We start from the raw sequence: 13,893 nt of genomic DNA on the forward strand, positions 1-13,893 counted from the left end.
TGTGCCTATCACCCACCTGTTGCCTCATTCATTTCTATATTAACCCTCTCATTGATCACCTTATGCATAGGCCTACTTCCGGAATGCTTCATTTGAAAAACGTAGGAGCTATCTTGATATCCTACAAATATATCTGAAAATACCACTGTTCTGGATTTTTTATGTGTAAACACCTCTAAAAACGGGTGGTGTAAGTGCTACACAAGGTGTGATCCAATCCTGACAAACTCTCTACCAACACAGCAGACATGATCCAAAAATTCAGTGAAAGAGGTTACCCTTCTGGAATACTTGAGAGTGCTGTACGACGCTCCTCACATAAATCCCATGAACACATTTTTACGTCTACCATCAAACAAAACAAAGAGGACCGTACTGTTTTAGTACCAAATTTTCTAAACAAAGCCACAAATTCAAAAGGTTAATCTTAAAACATGGCCAATGGTACGAAGGGAACCATATTTCAAGGATATTTTTGTCTAATTTCCTTTGCTTGCATATGAATGTAGCAAAAATATCCAGGAAATGCTTTCTACACCTAAATTGAAAAATATCAATCATCCACACCGAGGCACTGTTCCATGCCTCAATCGTAATAATTACAATAACATCATTAAAGTAAATCACATAACTCATCCACACAGGTAATAGAATCAAACTAAAAGTCACTGCCACGGTTCACTGATGAAATAGCGATGTACAACATTTCGATATACAAAAATATTGATGCAAAACTATAGAATACAAAAATATCGACTCCCTATATTTAAACAGGTAAGTACAAGAATATTGAATGAAAAATAATAAAGTAAAAAATATAGATATTCAAAATATCGACTTAAAATATATATAACATAAAATAAATGTATTAAATATTATTAATATTTTTAACAAAATAAATTATATTTAATATGAATCTTAACTAAATATAACAAATACACTTAATAAAAAATATATAAACACACAAACATGAAAATGTATGCAGATACATATGTTTACTTAAATATAATTCATTAACTCTTATCATTATTTAACTTTTAAACTTTTAAATATATAAAAATTTAATATATTCATATTTCAATCCTTTTAAATTAAAAAAATAACCATTTTACAATGAATTCAAACATTTAAGAACAAAAAAAAATAAAACATACATTTTGCAATATAATAAATACAACAGTAGGGAAAGTGCAGGATAACGGATGAGTAAAACTTACTATTGAGACTCCAGTGAGTCCAACAGTAGGGAGAGTGCAGGATAGTGGATGAGTAAAAATTACTATTCCCACTCCAGTGAGTACAACAGTAGGGAAAGACCTGGTTAGCAGATGTGTAAAAATTACTAATCCCACTCCAGTGAGTGCAACAGTAGGGAAAGTGCTCGATGGCGGAGGGGTAAAAATTACGATTCCCACTCCAGTGAGTGCAACAGTAGTGAAAGTGCTGGATGGCAAAGGGTTAAAAATTACTATACCCAATTTAGTTAGTGCAACAATAGGGAAAGTGCTGAATAGCAAAGGGGTAAAAATTACTATTCCCACTCCAGTGAGTGCAACAGTAGGGAAAGAGCTGGATAGCGAATGAGTGAAAATTACTATTCCCACTCCAGTAAGTGAAACAGTAGGGAAAGTGCTAGATGGCAGAGGAGTAAAAATTACTAATCCCGCTACAGCGAGTGCAACAGTAGGAAAGGGCTGGATGGCGGAGGGGTAAAAATCACTATTCCCACTCCAGTGAGTGCAACAGTAGGGAAAGTGCTGGATAGTGGAGGGGTAAAAATTACTATTCCCACTCCAGTGAGTGCAACAGTAGGGAAAGTGATGGATAGCGGAGGGGTAAAAATTAATATTCCCACTCCAGTGAGTGCAATAGTAGGGAAAGTGCTGGATAGCGGAGGGGTACAAATTACTATTCCTACTCCAGTGTGTGCAACAGTATGGAAAGTGTTGGATAGCAGAGAAACAAAAATTATTAATAACATTTAAATATTTTTAAAAAATGTAAACAATATAAAAAATAAATAAATAATATTTTAAAAATAGCAGATTAAATATATTAAACATTAACATTAAATATATTAAGTACATATTTCAACAAGCATTTGCAACGCAATAGGTCTCGCATTTTTTAGATTTATAGCTATTGGCGTTGTTAATGATAATGTGTTTCATCTATGTGTTTTTGTTTGGAGTATAGTGTATGTATGAATAGAGCTATAGCTGCAGCATTGCATAAAGGACTTAGAATAAGAAATGACCATTGAGACTAGAGAACCAACTACAGTATTGTGTAGAGGATTTAAAATGAGGAATTACGGTCGAGAGAAGAGAAGCAGGTAGCAGCAATGTGTATCGTATTTAGAATGAGAAATAATTGACGGGAGGATGTAGAATGAGGAATTGTAGATGAGAACAGAGAATCGGCTGTAGCATTATCTAGAGGACTTAGAATGAGGAATTACCACTGGGACCAGAGAAGCCAGTAGCAGCACTGCCTAGCGGACTAAGAGGAATTAACACAGATGCACCAGTAGCACTGCTTAGAGGATTTAAATGAGGAATTACTACTGCGACTAGAGATATCATTTCAGCACTTCCTAGAGGATTTAGAATGAGGAATTAATGTCGGGACCAGAGAAGCAGCTGCAGCACTACCAAGAGCAACCTTAAAATGAAACACTGCTACACTGTAGGGCAAATAAAATAACTTGCAAAACAAAATCCCTGGATGTTTTCTTTTCGCTATAAATAAACCCTCCACAAAGTGGGGCCCACAGATAAATCTTTGCCTTTTAAAATAAATGTGCTTTTGCTGCAAAGATATTGTAACTTCCTGCCAGCCTTACAAGGGGTTATCATTATAACCAGGTGAAATAACTGCTCGCCGTCAGGGTAAGGTAAATGTAGGAGGTTTAATAAAGGATGGATTAGAGATACTACAACAGTGTCATTTGCGGTCTTCAAAGGACTTGAGGTAATTATACAGATAGAGCAACTCCAACTTACATACCTGCAGAGACGGTATAATTAAAGCGCAGAGAAAAAAAATGGTACACATGCAATTTGGGATAATGTTGGATGACGTGCTATAGAAACGAGTCCTACCTTATCATTATAGTGCTCTTTTTTGCACTATAAAACAGCAGGGCATGCAAGTAAGTAGGGAAGGATAACATAAGACAATACTGTCCTGTAAGTGTATTACGTATATGCTACGGTTTCGTGAAAAAAACAGCAGGCTACAAACAGTGTCCAAGTGTCCAAGTTGCCCATGTTGTACTGCCATTATTTATGTAATGTTAGGGGTTCACCCAATAACCACAGGAGACTTGGTACAGGTAAGTTAAACAATTTATTTAAATTATCGGTAGAGCGCCGGGAACAAGTCCTAACTATGTCCCAGACGCGCGTTCAATGCCGCCCAAGATGGCGGACATGCTCCACGTCATTACGCGGTTGCGTAACGACTGGAGCGCTACACTGCATATCTCCCTCTTTTATAGTACACAAATAAGAAATACAAACCTTTCTGTCCATCAGCCACTCAGCTGTTCACTTCCTCTCATTTCATAATCTCTGTACCTTGCTGGTCTTACCACTGTCCTCCCTGACCGGGTGCGCTTTACCGGGGTAACAGGATGACTCTCCGCACTCTCTGCATCTTAGGGTGTTACCATTCTCCTGGCTGCCTGGGGAGATATTCTCCTCGGAGTTTGGCTGGGGCTGTCCTGGAATTCCATGTCTACAGGATCATCTGCTCCTTCTAACTACCAAGAGCAACTTTAAAATGAAACACTGCTACACTGTAGGGCAAATAAAATAACTTGCAAAACAAAATCCCTGGATGTTTTCTTTTCGCTATAAATAAACCCTCCACAAAGTGGGGCCCACAGATAAATCTTTGCCTTTTAAAATAAATTTGCTTTTGCTGCAAAGATATTGTAACTTCCTGCCAGCCTTACAAGGGGTTATCATTATCACCTGGTGAAATAACTGCTCGCCGTCAGGGTAAGGTAAATGTAAGAGGTTTAATAAAGGATGGATTAGAGATAATACAACAGTGTCATTTGCGGTCTTCAAAGGACTTGAGGTAATTATACAGATAGAGCAACTCCAACTTACATACCCCTGCAGAGACGGTATAATTAAAGCGCAGAGAAAAAAAATGGTACACATGCAATTTGGGATAATGTTGGATGACGTGCTATAGAAACGAGTCCTACCTTATCATTATAGTGCTCTTTTTTGCACTATAAAACAGCAGGGCATGCAAGTAAGTAGGGAAGGATAACATAAGACAATACTGGCCTGTAAATGTATTACGTATATGCTACGGTTTCGTGAAAAAAACAGCAGGCTACAAACAGTGTCCAAGTGTCCAAGTTGCCCATGTTGTACTGCCATTATTTATGTAATGTTAGGGGTTCACCCAATAACCACAGGAGACTTGGTACAGGTAAGATAAACAATTTATTTAAATTATCGGGAGAGCGCCGGGAACAAGTCCTAACTATGTCCCAGACGCGCGTTCAATGCCGCCCAAGATGGCGGACATGCTCCATGTCATTACGCGGTTGCGTAACGACTGGAGCGCTACACTGCATATCTCCCTCTTTTATAGTACACAAATAAGAAATACAAACCTTTCTGTCCATCAGCCACTCAGCTGTTCACTTCCTCTCATTTCATAATCTCTGTACCTTGCTGGTCTTACCACTGTCCTCCCTGACCGGGTGCGCCTTACCGGGGTAACAGGATGACTCTCCGCACTCTCTGCATCTTAGGGTGTTACCATTCTCCTGGCTGCCTGGGGAGATATTCTCCTCGGAGTTTGGCTGGGGCTGTCCTGGAATTCCATGTCTACAGGATCATCTGCACCTTCTAACTCTTCTTCCTCTCCCCTCATCCTTGAGTTCCTTTCTCCTTCCTGTGATGGAACACTGTCCTCCGGTCAGTTCTGATTCCCTTGAGATTGTTGTTCTTCCTCTCGGGCCCACCACAATATCTTGTTGCATTTTGCCATTCTATCTTGGGACCATGTTTTTCCATCATTTAACAGCGCCGCCCGGTCGTACACCTCCTTTACTTGTAAGGGCTCGCTAAATTTACTGTCCCCTTTTCTTTTTAGCTGGGCCAATTTGACTCTGGCCCATTCTCCTCTTTCCAAGTTTGTCTCTTTCACATTCCTCCTCTTGTTATAATGCTCAGTGTATATCCTCTGGGCTCTCTCCAAATTATGATGGACGACCACTGGGGACCATTTGCTCAATACGGTGCGTTCCTTCCAGGCTAGTTTATCTTTTGTGAAAGGGTCACGTCCTCTCAGGATTTGGAAGTGACTGTAGCCAGTGCATGCCAGGGTGATTCTGTATGCCTAGAGGGTACTCTTCACCTCGTTTTCCCAGTCTTTTCCAGCTCCTATTGCAGCTTGGATGGAGCCCATTATGACTCGGTTAAACCTCTCACCAAGTCCATTGCTGACCGGGTGATAGATGGATGTATGTTTTATCTTGATGCCATTCCTTTCCATGTAGTTGTTCCATCTCTCTGAGATGAACTGAGGTCCATTGTCACTCAATATGGAGTGGGGGATGCCTTCTCTAATGAAGGTAGCAGTGAGGAACTTTAGCACTCTTTCCGTATCCATGTCTTCCTGGATGTCTATTTCTGGCCACTTAGAATACCTGTCTATGAGTACTACTATATACTTTTGTACTCCTTGTGCGTCCAACACCGGACCCAATATGCCAATGGACAACTCTTCCCACGGGTTTGTAGGGGTGTCAAATTTTCCCATAGAGGGGCGCATCAAGGTTTGAGACTTGTCAGCCCCTTGGCACTGTCCACATTCCTGGACATACTTTTCGATCACACTGTCCATCGCTGGCCACAAATACATCAACTTCACCGTCGTTTTTGTCTTTACGATGCCTAGGTGCCCTTCATGCAATATGGCCATCAAACGCGGTGTCAGAGCAGCAGAGGGAACTACCTTTTCACCTCGGAATAAAAATATGCCTCGGTCTCCTACAGATAACCCCTCCCTTACTTTGTAGAACTTCCTCTGCTCAGGTTTCATGTGTTACTTTTTGGGCCACCCTTGGAGTATAAAGTGTTTCACCTTCTCAATGTCTTGGTCTTCCTCGTACGCTCTCTCCCACTCTTGTTCACTTAGTACTTTTTCATGGTCCTCCATGAATGCAACACTGTCACCTTTATCTTCCATGTATGGGGAGGCCTCCTACATGGCGGTAGCTCGTCTGAGATAGTCTGCCACTTTGTTCTTTGCTCCCGGAATGTACTCCACGTAGTACCTGTAATCCAATAGATTTAAGGTCATTTTGGCAATGCGTGGGGTGGGGTTCTCGTGCCCACTTGACGTGAGTAGATTGATTAGGGGTTTGTGGTCTGTCTTGAGTCTGAACCTGGTCCCCCAGATAAATTGCCGGAACTTGCCCATGACCCATACAGCAGCTAACATATCCTTTTCTATTACGCTGAACTTCTGTTCTGTGGGCGACAGTGTCCTGGACGCAAATCTGATGGTGACCATCTCCTCGTTTTTTCTCTTCTGCATGAGGACAGCTCCTAGGCCTCTCTCACTGGCATCGCTGGTAAGTATGGATTCTTCTTGCTGATTGAATCCCTGCAAGGGGATTGCTTTGCTGATGTCTTCTTTGATTCTTTTGGAACTCTCCTTGAGCCTCATCCGTCCACTCATAAGTCGTCTTGTCTCGCAGGAGTTGACGCAAATGTTGAGTGTTTGTGGCGAAGTGCTGTACAAATTTACTGTAGTACTCTGCCATCCTGAGGAACAACCTTACTTCATCTTTGCTCTTCGGGGGTGGCGCATCGCAGATGGCTCTAACATTGGCGTGTTTGGGCGTGATACTTTGATTGCTAATCTCATGGCCCAGGTAGGTAACTGAGGGCATTCCAAATCAGCACTTTTCCCCTTCCACCGTGAGTCCATTAAGTTCCAACGTCCGCAACACTTCTGCCAGCTTTTTGTCGTGGTCTGTTTAATCTTTGCCCATCACTAAGATATCATCCTGGAAGTATTGTACTCCCTCTATGTTCTTGAACAGTCTGTGCATCAGCTTTTGGAACACCGCCACTGCAGACGCCAGCCCAAACGGCATTCTGCGACATTGATAACATCCGAATGGTGTTGTGAACGAAGTGAGTTTCTGGCTCGTGTGATGCAGGGCTATCTGATGGTAGGCTGAGGTAAGGTTGATGGTGGAAAACCACCTTATCCCCTTGGTCTTTGCAACATCTCGTCTATCCTGGGCAGGGGGAATTTTTCCACAATTATGTTCCTTTTTAGTTCCCTTAAGTCCACGCATAGGCGGACTTTACCGTTAGGTTTCCTCACCACCACCAGGGGTGCCAACCACTCTGCACAGCTTATCGGTTCAATGATGCAATTATCTTCTAGCCTCTGCAACTCCTGTTGCACCACATCTCTGATGGCTAACGGTATATTTCTCACCTTGTGGGATACCGGTTTTGCGTCAGCCTTCAGATCAATCCTTGGTGTAAATTTTGTCAGCTTCCCAACTTTACCCCGAACGCTGTGGAGAATTCTTCCTTTAATTTGGTGGTGTCAGGTCGTCGTTCCGAACTGGTCATCAAGACTTGTGTGGTGCCTCCCGGATCCAGCTGTATGCCCAGGTCACTTTGATCCATCCATCTGAGCACCGAGGGGCCCTTTTCAGCGATATACAACTTATACTCCGCACTGCGATCCTTAAAGTCAAATTTCAAGATCCGAAATCCTACCATAGGGATGGGCTCACCCGTGTAGGTGACCGGCCGAATGTCCGGAGGCTCCAGCTTCGGTCCCAGGTTGCGTTTGAAGCGTTCATCCCACACCGCTCTTTGTATTATAGTATACGGGGACCCTGAGTCTGCCACCATCTTTATCGGTATCCCCCCTATCACCAGGTCACATTGCGGTTTCTTGGAGCGGTTGCAGTCAATGCCCAGAATGTGCTCTTCTACGCACAGCACGCTGTCCTCCTCTTCCTTTTCTTCATCTCCTTCTGCCCCTGACTCCTGGGCTATGTACTTTACTGTTGGTCTCTTCTTTTTGCGTCGACATACTTTCTCAAAATATCCCATAATTCCACAGAACATACATTTGGTGCAGAAGACTGGACAACGTTTGCTGTACGCTGCATGGGATGAGCTGCCGCATCAGTAGCACTCTTTCTTGGTCTCTTTGGCTTGACTTTTTCCCTGCTCTGCCCGGGGTTTCCATTTGGTTTGCGTCTTCCCTTCCACAGCAGTTGCCTCGCTCCTCTCTGTTGGTTCCATGTCTGTGATCCTGTTGACCATCGACCTGGTCGTCGCGTCTCTCTTTGCCGTGTCTGCACACCTTTTGGATAGTTCCGCTTTCTTTACCATGGCGATGACTTCTTTCAGTGTGGCATCACCATGCACCCACAACTTGTCTTGGATGGCCGAATTCGTTGTGTGCATGACTATTTGGTCTTTAATGAATTCATCATGCAAGGCGCCGAACTTACACGTGATCGCTAGTTTTTTCAGGGCTGCGACATACTCGTCGATGGATTCTCCCACCACTTGTTTCCATTGTTGGAAATTATATCTGTCTATGGGCGTGCACACCGCTGGCCTGTAATGATTATTTAAATCCTCTATTGCGTGTCGGAACACGTCGTCATCTGTCATGGTGCAGGGACTAGATTCTGGAATACTCTTATGCCTTCTGGGCCTAGGTTATGGAGTAATATTCTCCTCCTTCTCTTGCTTGGAAACGCTGCCCCACTCTCATCTTCTAAGGCCTCGAGGTAGTTGACAAAATACTCCCTCCAGTCCTCCCATTTCATCATGGGGTCCCCCGGCTTGGGGAGGAACGGAACTGGCATCGTGAGCGATGAAGGCTGGGCACGCATTTCCACCCACCTTTCAGGTTGTGCCCCCTCTGCCTGGGGCTGCCTGGTGCACCTGACCTGCTTGGGTGTGCGCTGTCTTGCTGAGGGCTGGATGCGCCCTCTCTGCTTTGCAGCGCGTGCTCCACCAAGACCCCCGATGTGTGGGCTGTGCTTTATATGGACTTGTGGGCGTGCTGCTTGAGGTCACGCGCTCCCTCCTTTTTTCTGAGCACGGGCTCTGGTACTCACTGTGGGCAGCACCCGCTTCTTTCCTCACTGACTTTTGGCATGCTTTTCGTGGGAGCGGTGCCCGTGTGCTCCTGTCTTTGTCCTTCTGGCCATATGTGCCTTGTAGTTTGCAGCCGTAAGTGGACGTGGTTAGTGCTCCAGCTAGGCGCTGTCCTCTGCCGTGCTCTCCCTTTGCTTTACACCTGGTGTCGCCTATCACGTGGCTTCAGTTCCTGCGGGGTGTAAGGGTTTGGTCCTCGGTGACTGGCATGTCTGGTATATTTATGATGTTTATTTCCTGCCAAGTCACGGCTGCGTCGCCACTCTAATGTTAGGGGTTCACCCAAAAACCACAGGAGACTTGGTACAGGTGAGTTAAACTATTTATTTAAATTATCGGGAGAGTGTCAGGAACATGCCCTAACTGTGTCCCAGACGTGCGCTCAATGCCGCCCAAGATGGCGGACACGCTCCACGTCATTATGCGGTTGCGTAATGACTGGAGTGCTACACTACAATTTACAGCCTGGAAACTGTTATTTGCGGTTATTTATAGGACCAAAGCAACAGTTTCAGGGAGACCAACTTGCATGCAAAGATGTTAAATAAAGTGTAATTAAAGAGGCACAAACATTTATCATTATGCACCCCTGCAAATTTCGAAAATGTGGTGTGAAGTAGTGTTGAAACCTGCAATTTCGTCATATTATAGTGCTTTTGTTTTTTCAGATAAAGCAGCAGGCTAAGGAGGCTGAACTGCTTTAAATAGTACTTTATGGGGCATATTATCAAGCCCAATTTCGCCACTTTAGCGAACGTTTTTGTCCGAAAAGCGTTGATTTAAATATTGCTTTTTTATCAAGGACACGCTAACACGTGTTTCCTTGAGTTAGCAGCTGTCTTTTCTCCACTTTGCATGTCAGCGATTATTATCGCTAATGACATGCAACATGGGTAAACATTGCTAAAACTGCATCGCCATATTTACAAGGATGCCCCAGACCCGCAAATTGATGATCAAAGTCACGCAAAGGCCCCTTTATCACTGGATTTTAACTCCTGCTATTAATCCGACTTATTAGCAACACAAAAAACCTAGGGGTCTAAAAAGAGGATATTTAAGAACCTCTACATCGAGGACTGGGTGTCTAAGTTAGTACAACCAGAGCCAAGCCTAGACTAACTAATTCTGACTAAGGGCCGGAAAATTCACAAAAGTAAACCAACAGTGATTGTGGAGGAAACACATTCAGGATTCCCATCAAAAGATTGTATGATCAATATTATCATTTGGTCATCCTTCAAGGGTCAGATGTCTCTAGATCATTGAGACAAAGATCGTACCCTTATCAGAGAGATGGGATTCGAGCCCACAATCAGTTTAGGACCAAATGATACAGATCTGATGAGATTAAGTGCAGTGCAAAAGAAAATGTGGAAGTGGTGAATCTAAAATAGGATAGAGAACCACCAATAGGAAATACTTTTTATTAATGAAGAGGTCTCTTCCTATTAAAAACAAGAACAGTGCAAAACTATATGCAGTTTAACCAAATACCTGCATGGGGGATTCACCACTTCTACATTTTCTTTTGCACCTAAGGGGGGTTCAGGAGTGTTCACACTCACTCTGTCTGTCTGTCTGTCTGTCTCTCTCTCGCTCTCTCTCTCTCTCTCTCCCTCCCTCCCTCTGTCTCCCTCCCTCTTTCTCCCTCTGTCTGTCTCCGTCTGTCTCCCTCTCTCTGTCTACCTGTCTCTCTCTATCTGTCTTGCTCCCTCTGTCTCCCTCCCTCTGTCTGTCTCCCTCTGTCTCCCGCTCTCTGTCTACCGCTCTCTGTCGCCCTCTGTTTCCGTCCCTCTGTCTCCCTCCCTCTGTCTCTGTTCCTCTGTCTCCCTCCCTCTGTGTCTCTCCCTCCCTCCCTCTGTCTGTCTCCCCCCTCTTTCCCTCCCTCTCTCTCTCCCTCTGTCTCCCTCTGTCTGTCTGTCTCCCTCCCTATGTCTCCCTCTCTCTGTCTCTCTCTGTCTCCCTTCCTATGTCTCCCTCTCCTTCCCTCTGTCTCCCCATGACTGTCTCCCTCTGCCTCCCTCCCTCTGTCTCCCTCTCTCTCTGTCTCCCTCCCTCTGTCACCCTCTGTCTCCCTCTCTCTCCCTTTCCGTCTCCCTCTCTGTCTGTTTCAGTCTCTGTCTGTCTGTCTGTCCCTGTTTCCCTCCCTCTGTCTCCCTCTCCGTCTCTGTCTGTCTCTGCCTGTCTGCCCCTGTCCCTGTCTCTGCCTTCCTCTGTCTGTCTCCCTCTTGTCTGTCTCCCTCCCTTTGCCTCCCTCCCTGTTTCCCTCCCTCTGTCTCCCTCTCCCTCCCTCGGTCTCCCTCCCTCTGTCACATCTGTCTCCCTCCCGCTGTCTCCCTCCCTCTGTCTCCCTCTATCTGTCTCCCTCTATCTGTCTTCCTCTATCTGTCTCCCTCCCTCTATCTCCATCCCTCGGTCTCCCTCCCCCTCTGTCTGTGTCCTCCCATCTGTCTGTCTCCTTCCCTCTGTCTGTTGCCCTCTGTCTGTCACCCTCTGTAAACCTCTCTCTGTCTTCTATCGCTGTCTCCCTCCCTGTCTCCATCCCTCTGTCTCCCTCCCGCTGTCAGTCTCCTTCTGTCTCTGTCCCTCTGTCTCCCTCCCTCTCTCCCTCTTTGTCTCCCTCTCTCTGTCTCCCTCTCTCTCTGTCTTCCTCCCTCTATCTCCCCCTGTCTGCCTCCCTCTGCCTGTCACACTCTGCCTGTCACCCTCTGCCTGTCACTCTCTACCTGTCACCCTCTGCCTGTCTCACTCTGCTTGTCACCCTCTGTCACCTCACCCCAGCTTACAGGGCACACACACAGCCGCACTGAGTACTTCACAGGTCTTTAAAAAGACCATTTACTTGTTAATGGGGCTTTGTTGTGAATCACCTGGCCCCCATAGAGCAGAGTGTCTCGGAGTCCGCGCTGCTGCAGCAGTCTCTGAGACACTCTTTCAAAGGAATGCCTCTTAATTAGCAGCAGTTATGTGCTAAGTGCCCTTAATACCGGTGTCATCCTGTGACACACCCACCATTTGCAGGCGACACAGTACTGTGTTGGGACACACAGATTGGAAAGCTCTGACCTAGGCTCTTGGGTGCGGAAGCAATTCCAACACTACTAGTCTATTACTGAAATTTGCAGAATTATGTTTAATGTTAAAAATAACCAACATGAATGCAGCCAACAAATAATCTCAGTAGACAGTTTGATGAAGGAGTGAGCCGAGCTCATAATACAACAGTGCTCTGTAGACTTGTTGTGACGCAAGTGACTAAACACCGATCAACATTCCTTAAAACTATCGGATATGAAAGCACCAACCAAAAGGTTAACGTGTAAAAAGCCTATTTGCAGGAGTTTTACAATTGACCAAATAACAGTAAATTCCCAGCACAAAACACCATGAAAACAAGGAGCACCACTGCAATACCTTTTAGTTTGTCAGCATCGGATTCAAGAATCCGATGCTGAGGCAAGCAGAGTACACCAGAGGCAAGCCCGTCTCCCAGCGGGAACTCCCAGTGTTTTAATGCACAGCAATGAAACGAGACAAGAAGCGCAGAAAATGCTTTCACAGTGTTTATCTGCTAATTATTTCTGTCCTAAGCAGTTTATTTTTACCTCTATAGAAACATACCTTGCTTGTGCACTGTACAGCACACTGTATATTGCGGGGTCATTGATATGTCTTGGCAAGCATTTTGATTAAAACCTGCCAAAAAGAGCCGCCTCAATGCAGTGCGCAGATGACATCAGTAATTCAGATGAAAAATAAATAATTTAATCCAAATCATGCATGCACTGCTGGAAGTGCCGTGCTTTGGGGATAGATCAGTGTCATCAGTACCAAAGCGAAACAAGCCCAATCCCCCTTAAAAAAGCCAAAATCCAAACCGGTATCCTACCAAAAATAGCCCAAACTATGATCGACAAAATCAACATCTCAAATTGCAAAAAACAGGCGACTTTAAAGCTTTGGCGACTTTAACACCTTAACCAAGGGGCAAGTTTGACCGTTGTGCTGGTGATTTATTGAGTGGGCGGGGTTTGGACGGCCCCTGGCCATCCTATACACACGCCCACTGTAAAGTCAGACGGCCAGGGACCGTCCGACGCATGGAAAGGGTTTTGGACTCCAATACCTTCGGTTTGCAGGACACACAAAAAAAACCATTAAAAAACATATAGTTGCCAACCACGCAAATGGGGAGACAAATAAGCAAATATTAACCAACAATTTAAAAAAAAAAAAATATATTTATTTAATTTCCTAGCTTATAACACCACACCAATAAAAAAAGTCAGCATTTTCATTATAATGTATTTCCATAATTAACATAATTATTAATCATTTGAAAAAATAATTATTAATAAAAATAATTAATAAACATTGATTTATTATTCATTCTTTAACATGATAATATTCACAACACACACCTAAAAAAAGTACACAAATACCATAATTAGTTACTAATTAATTATTTTTAATGAATTAACCAATATTTATTAATAAATTACTTCCCACCCTTTCCCCCATTTTCACCTATAAACACCACAATACCCCTGGAATCTTTACACAATTAACATAATTAATTTCTAATTCATTAATCAAAATTAATTACCAAATAAATATTGAATCATCAATTAAAAATGAAACTACTTCCCACCATTTCCACCCTTGTCACCTATAAACAGCACAACACACACATAAAAAT

This window comes from Lissotriton vulgaris, chromosome 6 (assembly GCF_964263255.1).
Source record: "Lissotriton vulgaris chromosome 6, aLisVul1.2, whole genome shotgun sequence".
Classification (NCBI taxonomy): Eukaryota; Metazoa; Chordata; class Amphibia; order Caudata; family Salamandridae; genus Lissotriton; species Lissotriton vulgaris.